General features: G+C 47.4%; 1 long non-coding RNA gene across 1 annotated transcript; it reads right to left on the reverse strand.

Moving 5' to 3' along the window:
- Positions 1 to 877: 877 nt before the first annotated feature.
- LOC116989211 lies at positions 878 to 8,463 on the reverse strand. The gene is made up of 3 exons (XR_004416178.1): positions 8,451 to 8,463; positions 7,219 to 7,223; positions 878 to 949 (listed from the first exon to the last, which is right to left on the reverse strand). It is a non-coding gene; the product is annotated as an uncharacterized LOC116989211 (long non-coding RNA).
- Positions 8,464 to 11,777: the final 3,314 nt, after the last annotated feature.

Below are 11,777 nucleotides of genomic sequence, written 5' to 3' on the forward strand. Positions count from 1 at the left end.
CATATTCCGTCTGGGGTCCTTGCGTCCTTATGGCATCAACATTGAATTCTCCCAATTTGGCTAGCCCGTGCTGTCTCCTCCCCTTCCTTCACCCTCTAGCTGTCTCCTCCCACCCTCCCATCCGCCCGCCCTCGGGCTCCTCCTCCTCCTCCCTTTTTCCTTCTTTCTTTCCCCACCCCCCATCAGTCTGAAGAAGGGTTTCGGCCCGAAACGTCGCCTATTTCCTTCGCTCCATAGATGCTGCTGCACCCGCTGAGTTTCCCCAGCAATTTTGTGTACCATCTAAAATCAGTCCCCTGTTCCTGCTTTTCCCCCATATCCCTTGATTCCTTTAGCCCTAAGAGCTAAATCTAACTCTTTCTTGAAAACATCCAGTGAATTGGCCTCCACTGCCTTCTGTGGCAGAGAATTCCACAGATTCACAACTCTCTGGGTGAAGAAGTTTTCCCTCATCTCAGTCCTAAATGGCCTGCCCCTTATTCTTAAACTGTGACCCCTGGTTCCGGACTCCCCCAACATCGGAAACATTTCTCCTGCATCTAGCCTGTCCAATCCCTTAAGACATTTCGGGTCAAGACCATTCTTCAGACTCGACCCGAAACGTCACCTATTTCTTTTCTCCAGAGATACTGTCTGTCCCGCTGAGTTACTCCAGCATTTTGTGTCTATCTTTGGTGTAAACCAGCACCTGTAGATCCTTTCTGTACATATTTAGTTACTGTTCCATCCAACTATTACAATTACCAAGAGGGATAACTTTATGTGAGGAAAAAAACAGACCATTTTCTGAGGTGTACTTTGATGCACAGAGTTGAATGTTGATCGTACTGCTAACAATCCATGATTTATTTTTTTTTAAAACACAATGCACTGGTGTAACTCAGCAGGTCAGGCAGCATCTCAGGAGATCATAGATAGGTAACATTCTGAGTCGGGACCCCTCTTCAGGCTGAAAAGGCACCGAGTTACTCCAGCACTTTGTTTCTTTATTTGTGAAAAGAAATGCTGACTTACTCCAGCGTTTTACAGCAGAATCTGCAGTTCCTTGTGTCTACAAGATTCCATTCAGTTAGGTAAAGAGAACTTGCCTCCAAGCACCAATATTTCAACATCAAGTAAAAGCTTCCAATACCGAGTCTTTTCCTGCAGGTAACTATTCTATCTGTAAATCGTTAGTTTGATTGTCACTATGCACGGGGTTGTCACTCGGTACCTAACTGCATTCATTTGAAGGGACACTAATTTGGGGCGGCACGGTGGTGCAGCGGTAGAGTTGCTGCCTTATCAGCGCCAGAGACCCGGGTTCGATCCTGACCACGGGTGCTGCCTGTACGGAGTTTGTACGTTCTCCCTGTGACCCGCGTGGATTTTCTCCGGGTGCTCCGGTTTCCTCCCGCACTCGAAAGACGTGCGGGTTTGTAGGTTAATTGTCTTCTGAAAAATTGCAAATTGTCCCGAGTGCGTGTCGGATAGTGTCAGTGTGCGGGGATCGCTAGTCGGCGCTGACTCGGTGGGCCGAAGGGCCTGCTTCCTGCTATCTCTAAACCAAACTGGAACTAAAGTAACTGAAAAGTTGTTTCTAACTTTGCTGTGCAGACTTTTCAAAAGTTCACTCTATTTTATTTCTTATTTTTTTCTTCTTCGTCTTTCATTTCTGACAGATTGCAAGTGTGCATGAAATAGACAGGAGCAATGACATTTGCTTTACGAGCCTGCCGGTTTCCATGTCACCGTATGGGGCAGCTACCCATGTGTGGAAGCTCCACTGATGCAAGAGATTCCTAACCAATTAGTTTAGTTTAGTTTAGTTTAGAGACACAGCGCGGAAACAGGCCCTTCGGCCCATCGGGTCCGTGCCGACCAGTGATCCCTGTGCACTAACACTATCCTACACACACTAGGGACAATTGACATTTATACCAAGCCAATTAACCGACAATTGTTAGTACTTGCAACGCATGGATGCCCCCATATCTCCTCAGCTTGAAACCTGCACGGTGGGGACCTACATTTATGACTTATATTTCAAATAGACTAGGCAGGCATAACAGCGATATTTAGGTTCGAGATACAGCATGGAAACAGGCCCTTCAGCCCACCGAGTCCATGCCGTCCTTCGATCACCAGTTCTATGTTATCCCACTTTCTCATCCACTTCCCACACACTAGATGCAATGTACAGAGGTCAGTTGTACAGTACCTGTACAATGTGGACGGCTTGATTGTAATCATGTATAGTCTTCCCGCTGACTGGACAGCATGCAGCAAAAAAGCTTTTCGCTGTACCTCGACGCACAACAAACCCGCACGTTTGTGGGGATGTGGGAGGAAACTGGAGCGCCCGCAGGAAGCCTGCGCAGTCATGGGGAAAACGTGCAAACTCCACAAAGACAGCACCTGAGGTGGGGATCGAACCCAGGACTCTGGAGCAGTCTACCTGCTGCACTAGTGAGCTGTTAAAAACATGTGAATGAATGAATCTCTTTATTGTCATTGCACATGGTACAACAAAATTTAAAAGTCAATCCCACGGTGCGATTCACAAGAGCAATTTTAAATAAATAAGAAAAGGTAAAATGTACCTTGGGATTGAGTACTAAACTGCATGCTCATTTTCCTAACAACTAATAGTTTAGAAGAATGAGGGGGGGGGGGGGGGGACCTCATTGAAACATACAGAATAGTGAAAGGCTTGGATAGAGTGGATGTGGAGAGGATGTTTTCACTGGTGGGAGAGTCCAGGTCTGGAGGTCACAGCCTCAGAATTAAAGGACGTTCTTTGAGGAAGGAGATGAGGAGAAATTTCTTTAGTCAGAGGGTGGTGAATTCGTAGAATTCTTTGCCACTGAAGGCTGCGGAGGCCAAGTCAGTGGATATTTTCAAGTCAGAGGGAAATAGATTCTCGATTAGTAAGGGTGTCAGAGGTTATGGGGAGAAGACAGGAGAATGAGGTTAGGAGAGAGAGAGAGATCAGCCATTATTGAATGGCGGAGTAGACTTGATGGGCTGAATGGTCTGATTCTACTCCTATTCCTTATGACCTTATGACCTTATATCTTGGTCTATGACATTTTCCAAATGGGACTTGTGACATCTTTCCCAAAGCAGGGCTGCCAACATTGGGCGAGAGTTGAGAGTGAGAAATTGCGAGGGAGTGTAACGACCAGGGGGGGGGAGGGGGCGGGCTGTGGGAGGGGGGTGTTCGGCTTTTTCGGGATACGGGCCGGATTCAGCCCGTGTGCCGTAGGTTGCCGAACCCTGTCCTAGATGTTTGGCCTCATTGTGATCCCCCCCCATGTTTTACAACCAATTCACCTGGTTAGTTCCATCTCCGGCTGCTTCATGCTGTTGGCGGCTGCACATCCAACTAAGAAAGAAGAGAAGAGAAGAGATGCGACGTCACTCACAGCCGCCAACTGACGCGCTTCCACAGACCGCACAGATCGCTCTGATGTGGCGCAAAAGAGACAAACTGTGCAGGGACTGAAGACAGCGTGAGAATTCTGTCGTCAGCGTGAGAATTGGCTGAAATGCGTGACTCTCACGCTCAAAGCGTGAGAGTTGGCAGCCCTGTCTAAGGCCAGGATGTGACAACAGGCACACAGAGAGACGCATACACAAAGGAAGACACACACACACACACACACACACACACACACACACACACACACACACACACACACACACACACACGCGCACACACACACACACACACACACACACACACACACACACACACACACACACACACACACACACACACACACACACACACACACACACACACACACACACACACACGCACACACACACGCACACACACACACACACACACACGCGCACACACACACACACACACACACACACACACACACACACACACACACACACACACACACACACACACACACACACACACACATACACAGGGAGACACACACACACACACACACACAGGGAGGGAGAGACACACACATGGGGAGACACACACACACACACACACACACAGGGAGACACACACACACACACACACACACACACACACACATACACACACACAGGGAGACACACACACACACACACACACAGGGAGACACACACACACACACACACACACACACACACACACACACACACACACAGGGAGACACACCCACACACACACACACACAGACACACACACACACACACACACACACACACACACACACACACACACACACACACACACACACACACACACACCACACACACACACACACACAGGGAGACACACACACACACACACACACAGGGAGGGAGAGACACACACATGGGGAGACACACACACACACACACACACACAGGGAGACACACACACATACACACACACAGGGAGACACACACACACACACACACACAGGGAGACACACACACACACACACACACACACACACACACACATACACACAGGGAGACACACCCACACACACACACACAGACACACACACACACACACACACACACACAGACAGACACACACACACACACACAGGGAGACACACACAAGGAAACACACACAGGGAGGCACACACAGGGAGACAGACACACAAACACACACACACACCTTTCCTTCCCCCTCCCTCCCTCCTCCCCTTCCTCCCTCCTGCCCCCATCCCCCCTCTTTCTCCCCCTCCCTCTTTCTTCCCTTTCTCCTTCCCTTCCTTCATCCCCTTTCTACATTCCCTCCCCTTGTCTCTCTTTGCCTCCATCCCTCCCTTTTTTTCTTTCCCTCTCTCTCTCTCTCTCGCTTTCCCCCCCTCCCTCTCTCTCCCCGGCCACCCAATGGGGAGTCTGGCGGGCACGGTGTAGCGTGGATTGGCGATGTTGGCGCTACCGTGTGAGTTGAAGGGCAGGAGGGAGGGAGGGAGCGAGGCTGTAGCGGCGGCTGGCAGCGCTGCGCTCACAGCCGTCAACCGACGCGCTTCCCCAGACCGTGCAGATCGCTTTCGTGGCGCAAAGAGACAAATTGTGCAGCAAAGATCGTATAACTCCGATATAGGATCTTTGCTGTGCAGGGACTGAAGACAACGTGAGAATTCTGTCTTCAGCGTGAGGGCGTGAGAATTTGCTGAAATGAGTGAGTCTCACGCTCAAAGCGTGAGAGTTGGCAGCCCTGCCCTAAGTTAATTCTGAACACTCCATCTGAACATTCCTGGTCCGAGAACACTAATGCAATCATCAAAAAAGCTCATCAGCGCCTCTACTTCCTGAGAAGATTACGGAGAGTCGGATTGTCAAGGAAGACTCTCTCTAACTTCTACAGGTGCACAGTAGAGAGCATGCTGACCGGTTGCATCGTGGCTTGGTTCGGCAATTTGAGCGCCCTGGAGAGGAAAAGACTACAAAAAGTAGTAAACACTGCCCAGTCCATCATCGGCTCTGACCTTCCTTCCATCGAGGGGATTTATCGCAGTCGCTGCCTCAAAAAGGCTGGCAGTATCATCAAAGACCCACACCATCCTGGCCACACACTCATCTCCCTGCTACCTTCAGGTAGAAGGTACAGGAGCCTGAAGACTGCAACAACCAGGTTCAGGAATAGCTACTTCCCCTCAGCCATCAGGCTATTAAACCTGGCTCGGACAAAACTCTGATTATTAGCAACTACTTTCTGTTATTTGCACTATCAGTTTATTTATTCATGTGTGTATATATTTATATCATGGTATATGGACACATTTATCTGTTTTGTAGTAAATGCCTACTATTTTCTGTGTGCTTAAGCAAAGCAAGAATTTCATTGTCCTATACAAGGACACATGACAATAAACTCACTTGAACTTGAACTTGAAATTACCAGCAACTTTCTTCCGTCTCCTCCACCCAGAAACATTTGACAACGTTCTATATTATCCGACAAATGTAATTCTGACCTTTATACCCTTTAGTTAAATATTGTTTAACTCAGTCTGGTTCTAAGGTTAGATTGTTGCTATTAGAGGAGGGTACCATTATCACAACAATCTAACTGCGAGACTGACTTCAAATAAATGAAAACGCACTGTCATAAAACGTTAACTTGAAGCTATAAAACCCTGGCATGTTAGGTTAACTTATCCACAAATGTTCTCACATTTGATCCTGCAACTTCCTTGTTCCACTTCACTATAAATCATTCCCTTTTAGCAAATGCCAAAGAGGAGAGAATAATGTGTCTCTTAAGAAGCTGAAACATTTTGCAAATTTTTAGCACTTGACTGAAAAATAATAGTTCAAGAGTCAAGAGAGTTTATTGTCATGTGTCCCTGATAGGACAATGACATTCTTGCTTTGCTTTAGCACACCAGAACATAGTAGGCACAAATACAGAACAGATCAGTGTGTCCATATACCATTGTGTAAATATATACACACGTGAATAAATAAACTGATAAAGTGCAAATAAACAGATTATGGGCTATTAATGTTCAGTTTTGTCCGAGCTGAGTTTAATAGACTGATGGCTGTGGGGAAGTAGCTATTCCTGAACCTGGTTGTTGCAGTCTTCAGGCTCCTGTACCTTCTACCTGAAGGTAGCAGGGAGATGAGTGTGTGGCCAGGATGGTGTGGGTCCTCGATGATGCTGCCAGCCTTTTTGAGGCAGCGACTGCGATAAATCCCCTCGATGGAAGGAAGGTCAGAGCCGATGATGGACTGGGCAGTGTTTACTACTTTTTGTAGTCTTTTCCGCTCCAGGGCGCTCAAGTTTCCGAACCAAGGTACAATGCAACCGGCCAGCATGCTCTCTACTGTGCACCTGTAGAAGTTAGAGAGAGTCTTCCTTGACATACCGACTCTCCGTAATCTTCTCAGGAAGTAGAGGCGCTGATGTGCTTTCTTTATGATTGCATCAGTGTTCTGGGACCAGGAGAGATCTTCAGAGATGTGCAAGCCCAGGAATTTGAAGTTCTTGACCCTTTCAACCATCGACCCGTTGATATAAACGGAACTGTGGGTCCCCATCCTACTCCTTCCAAAGTCCACAATCAGTTCCTTGGTTTTGCTGGTGTTGAGGGCCAGGTTATTGCGCTGGCACCATTTGATCAGTCGGTCGATCTCACTTCTGTACTCTGACTCGTCCCCATCAGTGATACGCCCCACAACAGTGGTGTCGTCAGTGAACTTGATGATGGAGTTCGCACTATGACCGGCTTCGCAGTCATGAGTATAGAGTGAGTACAGCAGGGGGCTGAGCACGCAGCCTTGAGGTGCTCCCGTGCTGATTGTTATCGAGGCTGACACATTTCCACCAATACGAACTGACTGTGGTCTGTGAATGAGGAAGTCGAGGATCCAATTGCAGAGGGATGCGCAGAGACCCAGTTCTGCGCGTTTGATAACCAGCTTGGAGGGGATGATTGTATTAAATGCCGAGCTGTAATCAATGAATAACAGCCTGACATATGAGTTTTTGTTGTCCAAGTGGTCCAGAGCGGAGTGGAGAGCCAGCGAGATCGCATCCACCGTTGATCTGTTGTGGCTGTAAGCGAACTGCAGAGGGTCCAGGTATTTGTCCAGGCAGCGTTCTGGTAAACCTCTTCTGCACCCTCTCCAAAAGCCTCCACAACCTTCCTGTAATAGGGCGACCAGAACTGCAGGCAATACTCTTAAGGGCCTGTCCCACTTGCATGCGATTGCATGCGTTTGGCGGGACAGGCCCTTTAATGTGGCCTCACTAAAGTCACTGCGGGAGAGGCTGGGTCATTCCTTGCTGGAGCAGAGGATGTTAAAAGGGAACACGGTTGAATAATATAAAATGATGAAGGGGTACAGAGAGTGTAGCCTGCATTAAACCTGTCCCCGTATCTCAGACAGATAAAACAAACAGGGACACAGTGAAAAGCTTTTGTTGTGAGCTATCCAGTCAGCAGAAAGACGATACATGATTACAATTGAATGAATTAATACTTTATTGTCACATGTAACAAGTCACAGAGAAATTCTTTGCTTGCCAACCCAAGGTATGCAAATAGTTGCCACATGAAGGGTGCTGACAAAGTTGCAAATTATCAGCGCCAGGTCCCCCTTTATTTCACCCCTCTTCCCCTTCCCCCCCTCTATATATATATTTGTGTGTGTGTGTGTGTGTGTGTGTGTGTGTAGGAAGGAACTGCAGATGCTGGTATAAACCAAAGATAGACACAAAAAGCTGGAGTAACTCAACGGGGCAGACAGAATCTCTAGAGAGAAGGAATGGGTGACGTTTCAGGTCGAGACCCTTCTTCAGACTAATTAGGGATACGGGAAACGAGAGATATAGACGATGATGTGGAGAGGTAAAGAATAATGAACGAAAGATATGCAAAAAAGTAACGATGATAAACGAAACAGGCCATTGATAGTGAGCCGGGGTTAAAACGTGGTTGTATACATAGATATATATATATATATATACAGTGTATATTCGGGGTCTGATGAAGGGTCCTGACCTGAAACGTCACCTATTCCTTTTCTCCAGCGATGCTGCCTGACCCAGAGTGATGCAGAGTTACTCCAGCTTTTTGCGCCCATCTTTAATTTTGCTCTTGAACGATGTAAAGTGGATTCTCGAGGTTCAGCCTCAGTGCCCAGATGCTGGTGGAGTGTGAAAGAGCAGCAGTGCTGAGCTCTCACACTGAGGCGGGGAGTTGAGCCACGAGTAGCGATGGAAGCAGATGAGAAAATGGCCTTTAAACATCTGTGAAAGGTAAAGCCGCACAGGTCTCTTGCTGATAACCCAGCGTGGGCTCAGCAGGGTAAATAGGAAGACCTTGACAGAGCCTAATCCTCACTATGATTTGGACATACTGCATAATCTAAACCCTTCTGCTCCTGCCTCAATTCCTCTGCCCATCAACCCCCCCCCCCCCCCCCCCCCCCCCCCCCATCACCCCCCCACCCCTCCTCCACCCCCTCCCCCACCCCCCACCTTCTCCAATTTCCTCTCCTACTTATAAACAATTCCCCCCCCCCATCCCCCACCTACCCTGGGACTGAGACACACGGACACTCCAGCCTAACAAAGGGAATCAGTTCAGCCCTTCCCTTTGTAGACACGAAGTGCTGGAGTAACTCAACGGGTAACTCAACGGGTAACTCAACGAGTAACTCAACGGGTAACTCAACGAGTAACTCAACGGGTAACTCAACGAGTAACTCAACGGGTAACTCAACGGGTAACTCAACGGGTCAGGCAGCATCCCTGGAGAAAAAGGCATGGGTAATGTTTCAAGAGTCAAGAGTCAAGGGTGTTTTATTGTCACATGTCCCAGATAACTGGAACCGTGGAAACAGGCCCTTCGGCCCACTGAGTCTACGCCAACCAATGATCACCCATTCACTTGTTGTATCCGTCACACTAGGGACAATTTACAGCAGCCAATTAACCTATAAGCCTGTATGTCTTTGGAATATGGAGCACCCGGAGAAAACCTATGCAGTTAGAGAACGTACAAACTCCATACAGACAGCGCCCGTAGTCAGGATTGGACCCGGGTCTCAGGCGTTGAAAGGCAGCAACTCTACCCACTGCATCACTGTGCTGCCCCAAAGGGCAGAGACAGAAATGCTTCCTGGTTGTTGCGATATATAACCTTATTTGCATCGCTGCGATTTTCACTGCGAAAAATAAATTTCCTCTTTCCCTTTTAATCAACAGGAAAAGAAAATCAAGCTGTGCAATGTTTGATAACGTATCAGACACTTTATGGCAATGTTTTTTCACAATTGGAATTTCTTATCTCTTTTCCGTTGATATGTGCGGTAACTCGTACCAACCTTCAACCCGCAACTGTTTAGTAGTGAATATTGTTGCTCAATACAAGACTCATTTGTTTGGTTGCAGTCCAGAAAGTGATCAGCTTTCGACACATCAGTGACAATGATCTCAATATGCGGGAAATTGTGCTGTAGGTGTATGAGAAACAATAGGGGCGGCACGGTGGCGCAGCGGTAGAGTTGCTGCCTCACAGCGCCAGAGACCCGGGTTCGATCCTGACTACGGGTGCTGTCTGTACTGAGTTTGTCTGTTCTCCCCGTGACCTGCGTGGGTTTTCTCTGGGTGCTCCGGTTTCCTCCCGCACTCCAAAGATGTGCAGGTTCAAAGATGAATTGGCTTGGTATAATTGCAAATTCTCCCCAGGGTGTGTAGGATAGTGTTAGTGTGCGGAGATCACTGGTCGGCGCGGACACGGTGGGCCGCAGGGCCCTGTTTTCCATGCTGTGTCTCTAAACTAAAAACTAAAAACTAAACGATCAAACTAAGCTAACAGATCTGTCGGCTGAATGTAGGTTAATGGACATGGGATAAAAATTGTAAATTGTCCCTAATGTGTGGGATATTGTTAAGGGCCTGTCCCACTTGGCAATATTGCCGGCATTGAATCAGTGTCGCCAAAAGATTTTGAACATTTCAAAATCCAGCGGCGACAAAAAAAATGTTGCGACACGTGAAAAAACAGCGCGCGTCGATATGTCATCACGCCGCGTTTTTTTCGGTGACCTGATACGTTTGTCAATGATGCCGGCAGTCGCCAAAAAAAAACGCTAAGTGGGACGGGCCCTTTAGTGCGCGATCGCTGGTCGGTGTGGACTCGGTGGGCCGAAGGGCCTGTTTCCGTGCTGCATCTCTAAACTAAACTAAACTAAATAACATTCAGCGTAGGAAGGGACTGCAGATGCTGGTTTAAACTCTTGCTGGTTTTGCATTCTTTCATCTTCAAAGGGGAATGAATACAGGATCAGTGATGGGGCACTGGCAGACGTTTAAAAGCCTTGAAATTATGAATAAACATGTTACAGAATCATAAATTCCCATCTCATCCCATGGACATCAATAATATCTTGGCTGAAATTGCTGGGTTCATTTAACTCCTGCAGAGAAGTAAAAAAGGAATAATATATTTTAAAATTTTACATTGAACGTGGCTTTCTGATCATTCCAAATAGAGGGAGGTTTTCTTGTCACATGAATGAAACATTTTCATCCTCGCCTGACGAGTGGGTTATGTCATGCAGTCATAGAACGCTGCAGCGTGGAAACAGGCCCTTCGGCCCAACTTGCCCATGCCGATCAAGCTGCCCCATCTGACACTAGTCCCACCTGCCCGCATTTGGCCTGCATCACTCTGATCCTTTCCTGTCCATGTAAATGTCTTTTGAATGTCTTTTAAAATGCCAGTTGAACTCTCAAGTGAGTGGAAAACTTTGCAAATCTCTAACTTTGTAACTTATTGAAAAATCTTCGTCTTTTAGTTAATATAAGGACTTGAGTTATTCTAACTCTCTGAGTTTAAAAGCAAACCATTATTCTCCCGACGGAAATGTGTGGGGCTAATTTGCGACAAGGAGAGTGGAGGGAGCCCGGAACGCGCTGCCAGGGGTGGTGGTGGAGGCAGACATGATAGTGGCGTTTAAGGGTCTTTCAGATAGGCATGTGGATATGCAGGGAATGGAGGGGCATGCAAGGAAGATTAGATTAGTCGATCTTGATATCTTGTTCGGCACAGACTTTGTGGGCATTTGAACGTGAAATATTTCTCAGTTTTGTCAACCTTACCTGGTCCCACATTTTCCAGTCTCTGTATCATCCCCAGCTCTACCCTCCCTCCAGAGATCTCCTCGACCTTCCGGCTTCTTCAACAATGTTTGATTATATTGCCTTCAGATTAGACTCATGCTTAACGTTGTTGAGGTACGGCAAAACGGTACAAATGAAATTCATGTTTGATCCCAGCCAGATATAATTTCAAGCAAATAAAAGTTTGCAATTTACAATT

This window comes from Amblyraja radiata, chromosome 28 (assembly GCF_010909765.2).
Source record: "Amblyraja radiata isolate CabotCenter1 chromosome 28, sAmbRad1.1.pri, whole genome shotgun sequence".
NCBI classification, from domain to species: domain Eukaryota; kingdom Metazoa; phylum Chordata; class Chondrichthyes; order Rajiformes; family Rajidae; genus Amblyraja; species Amblyraja radiata.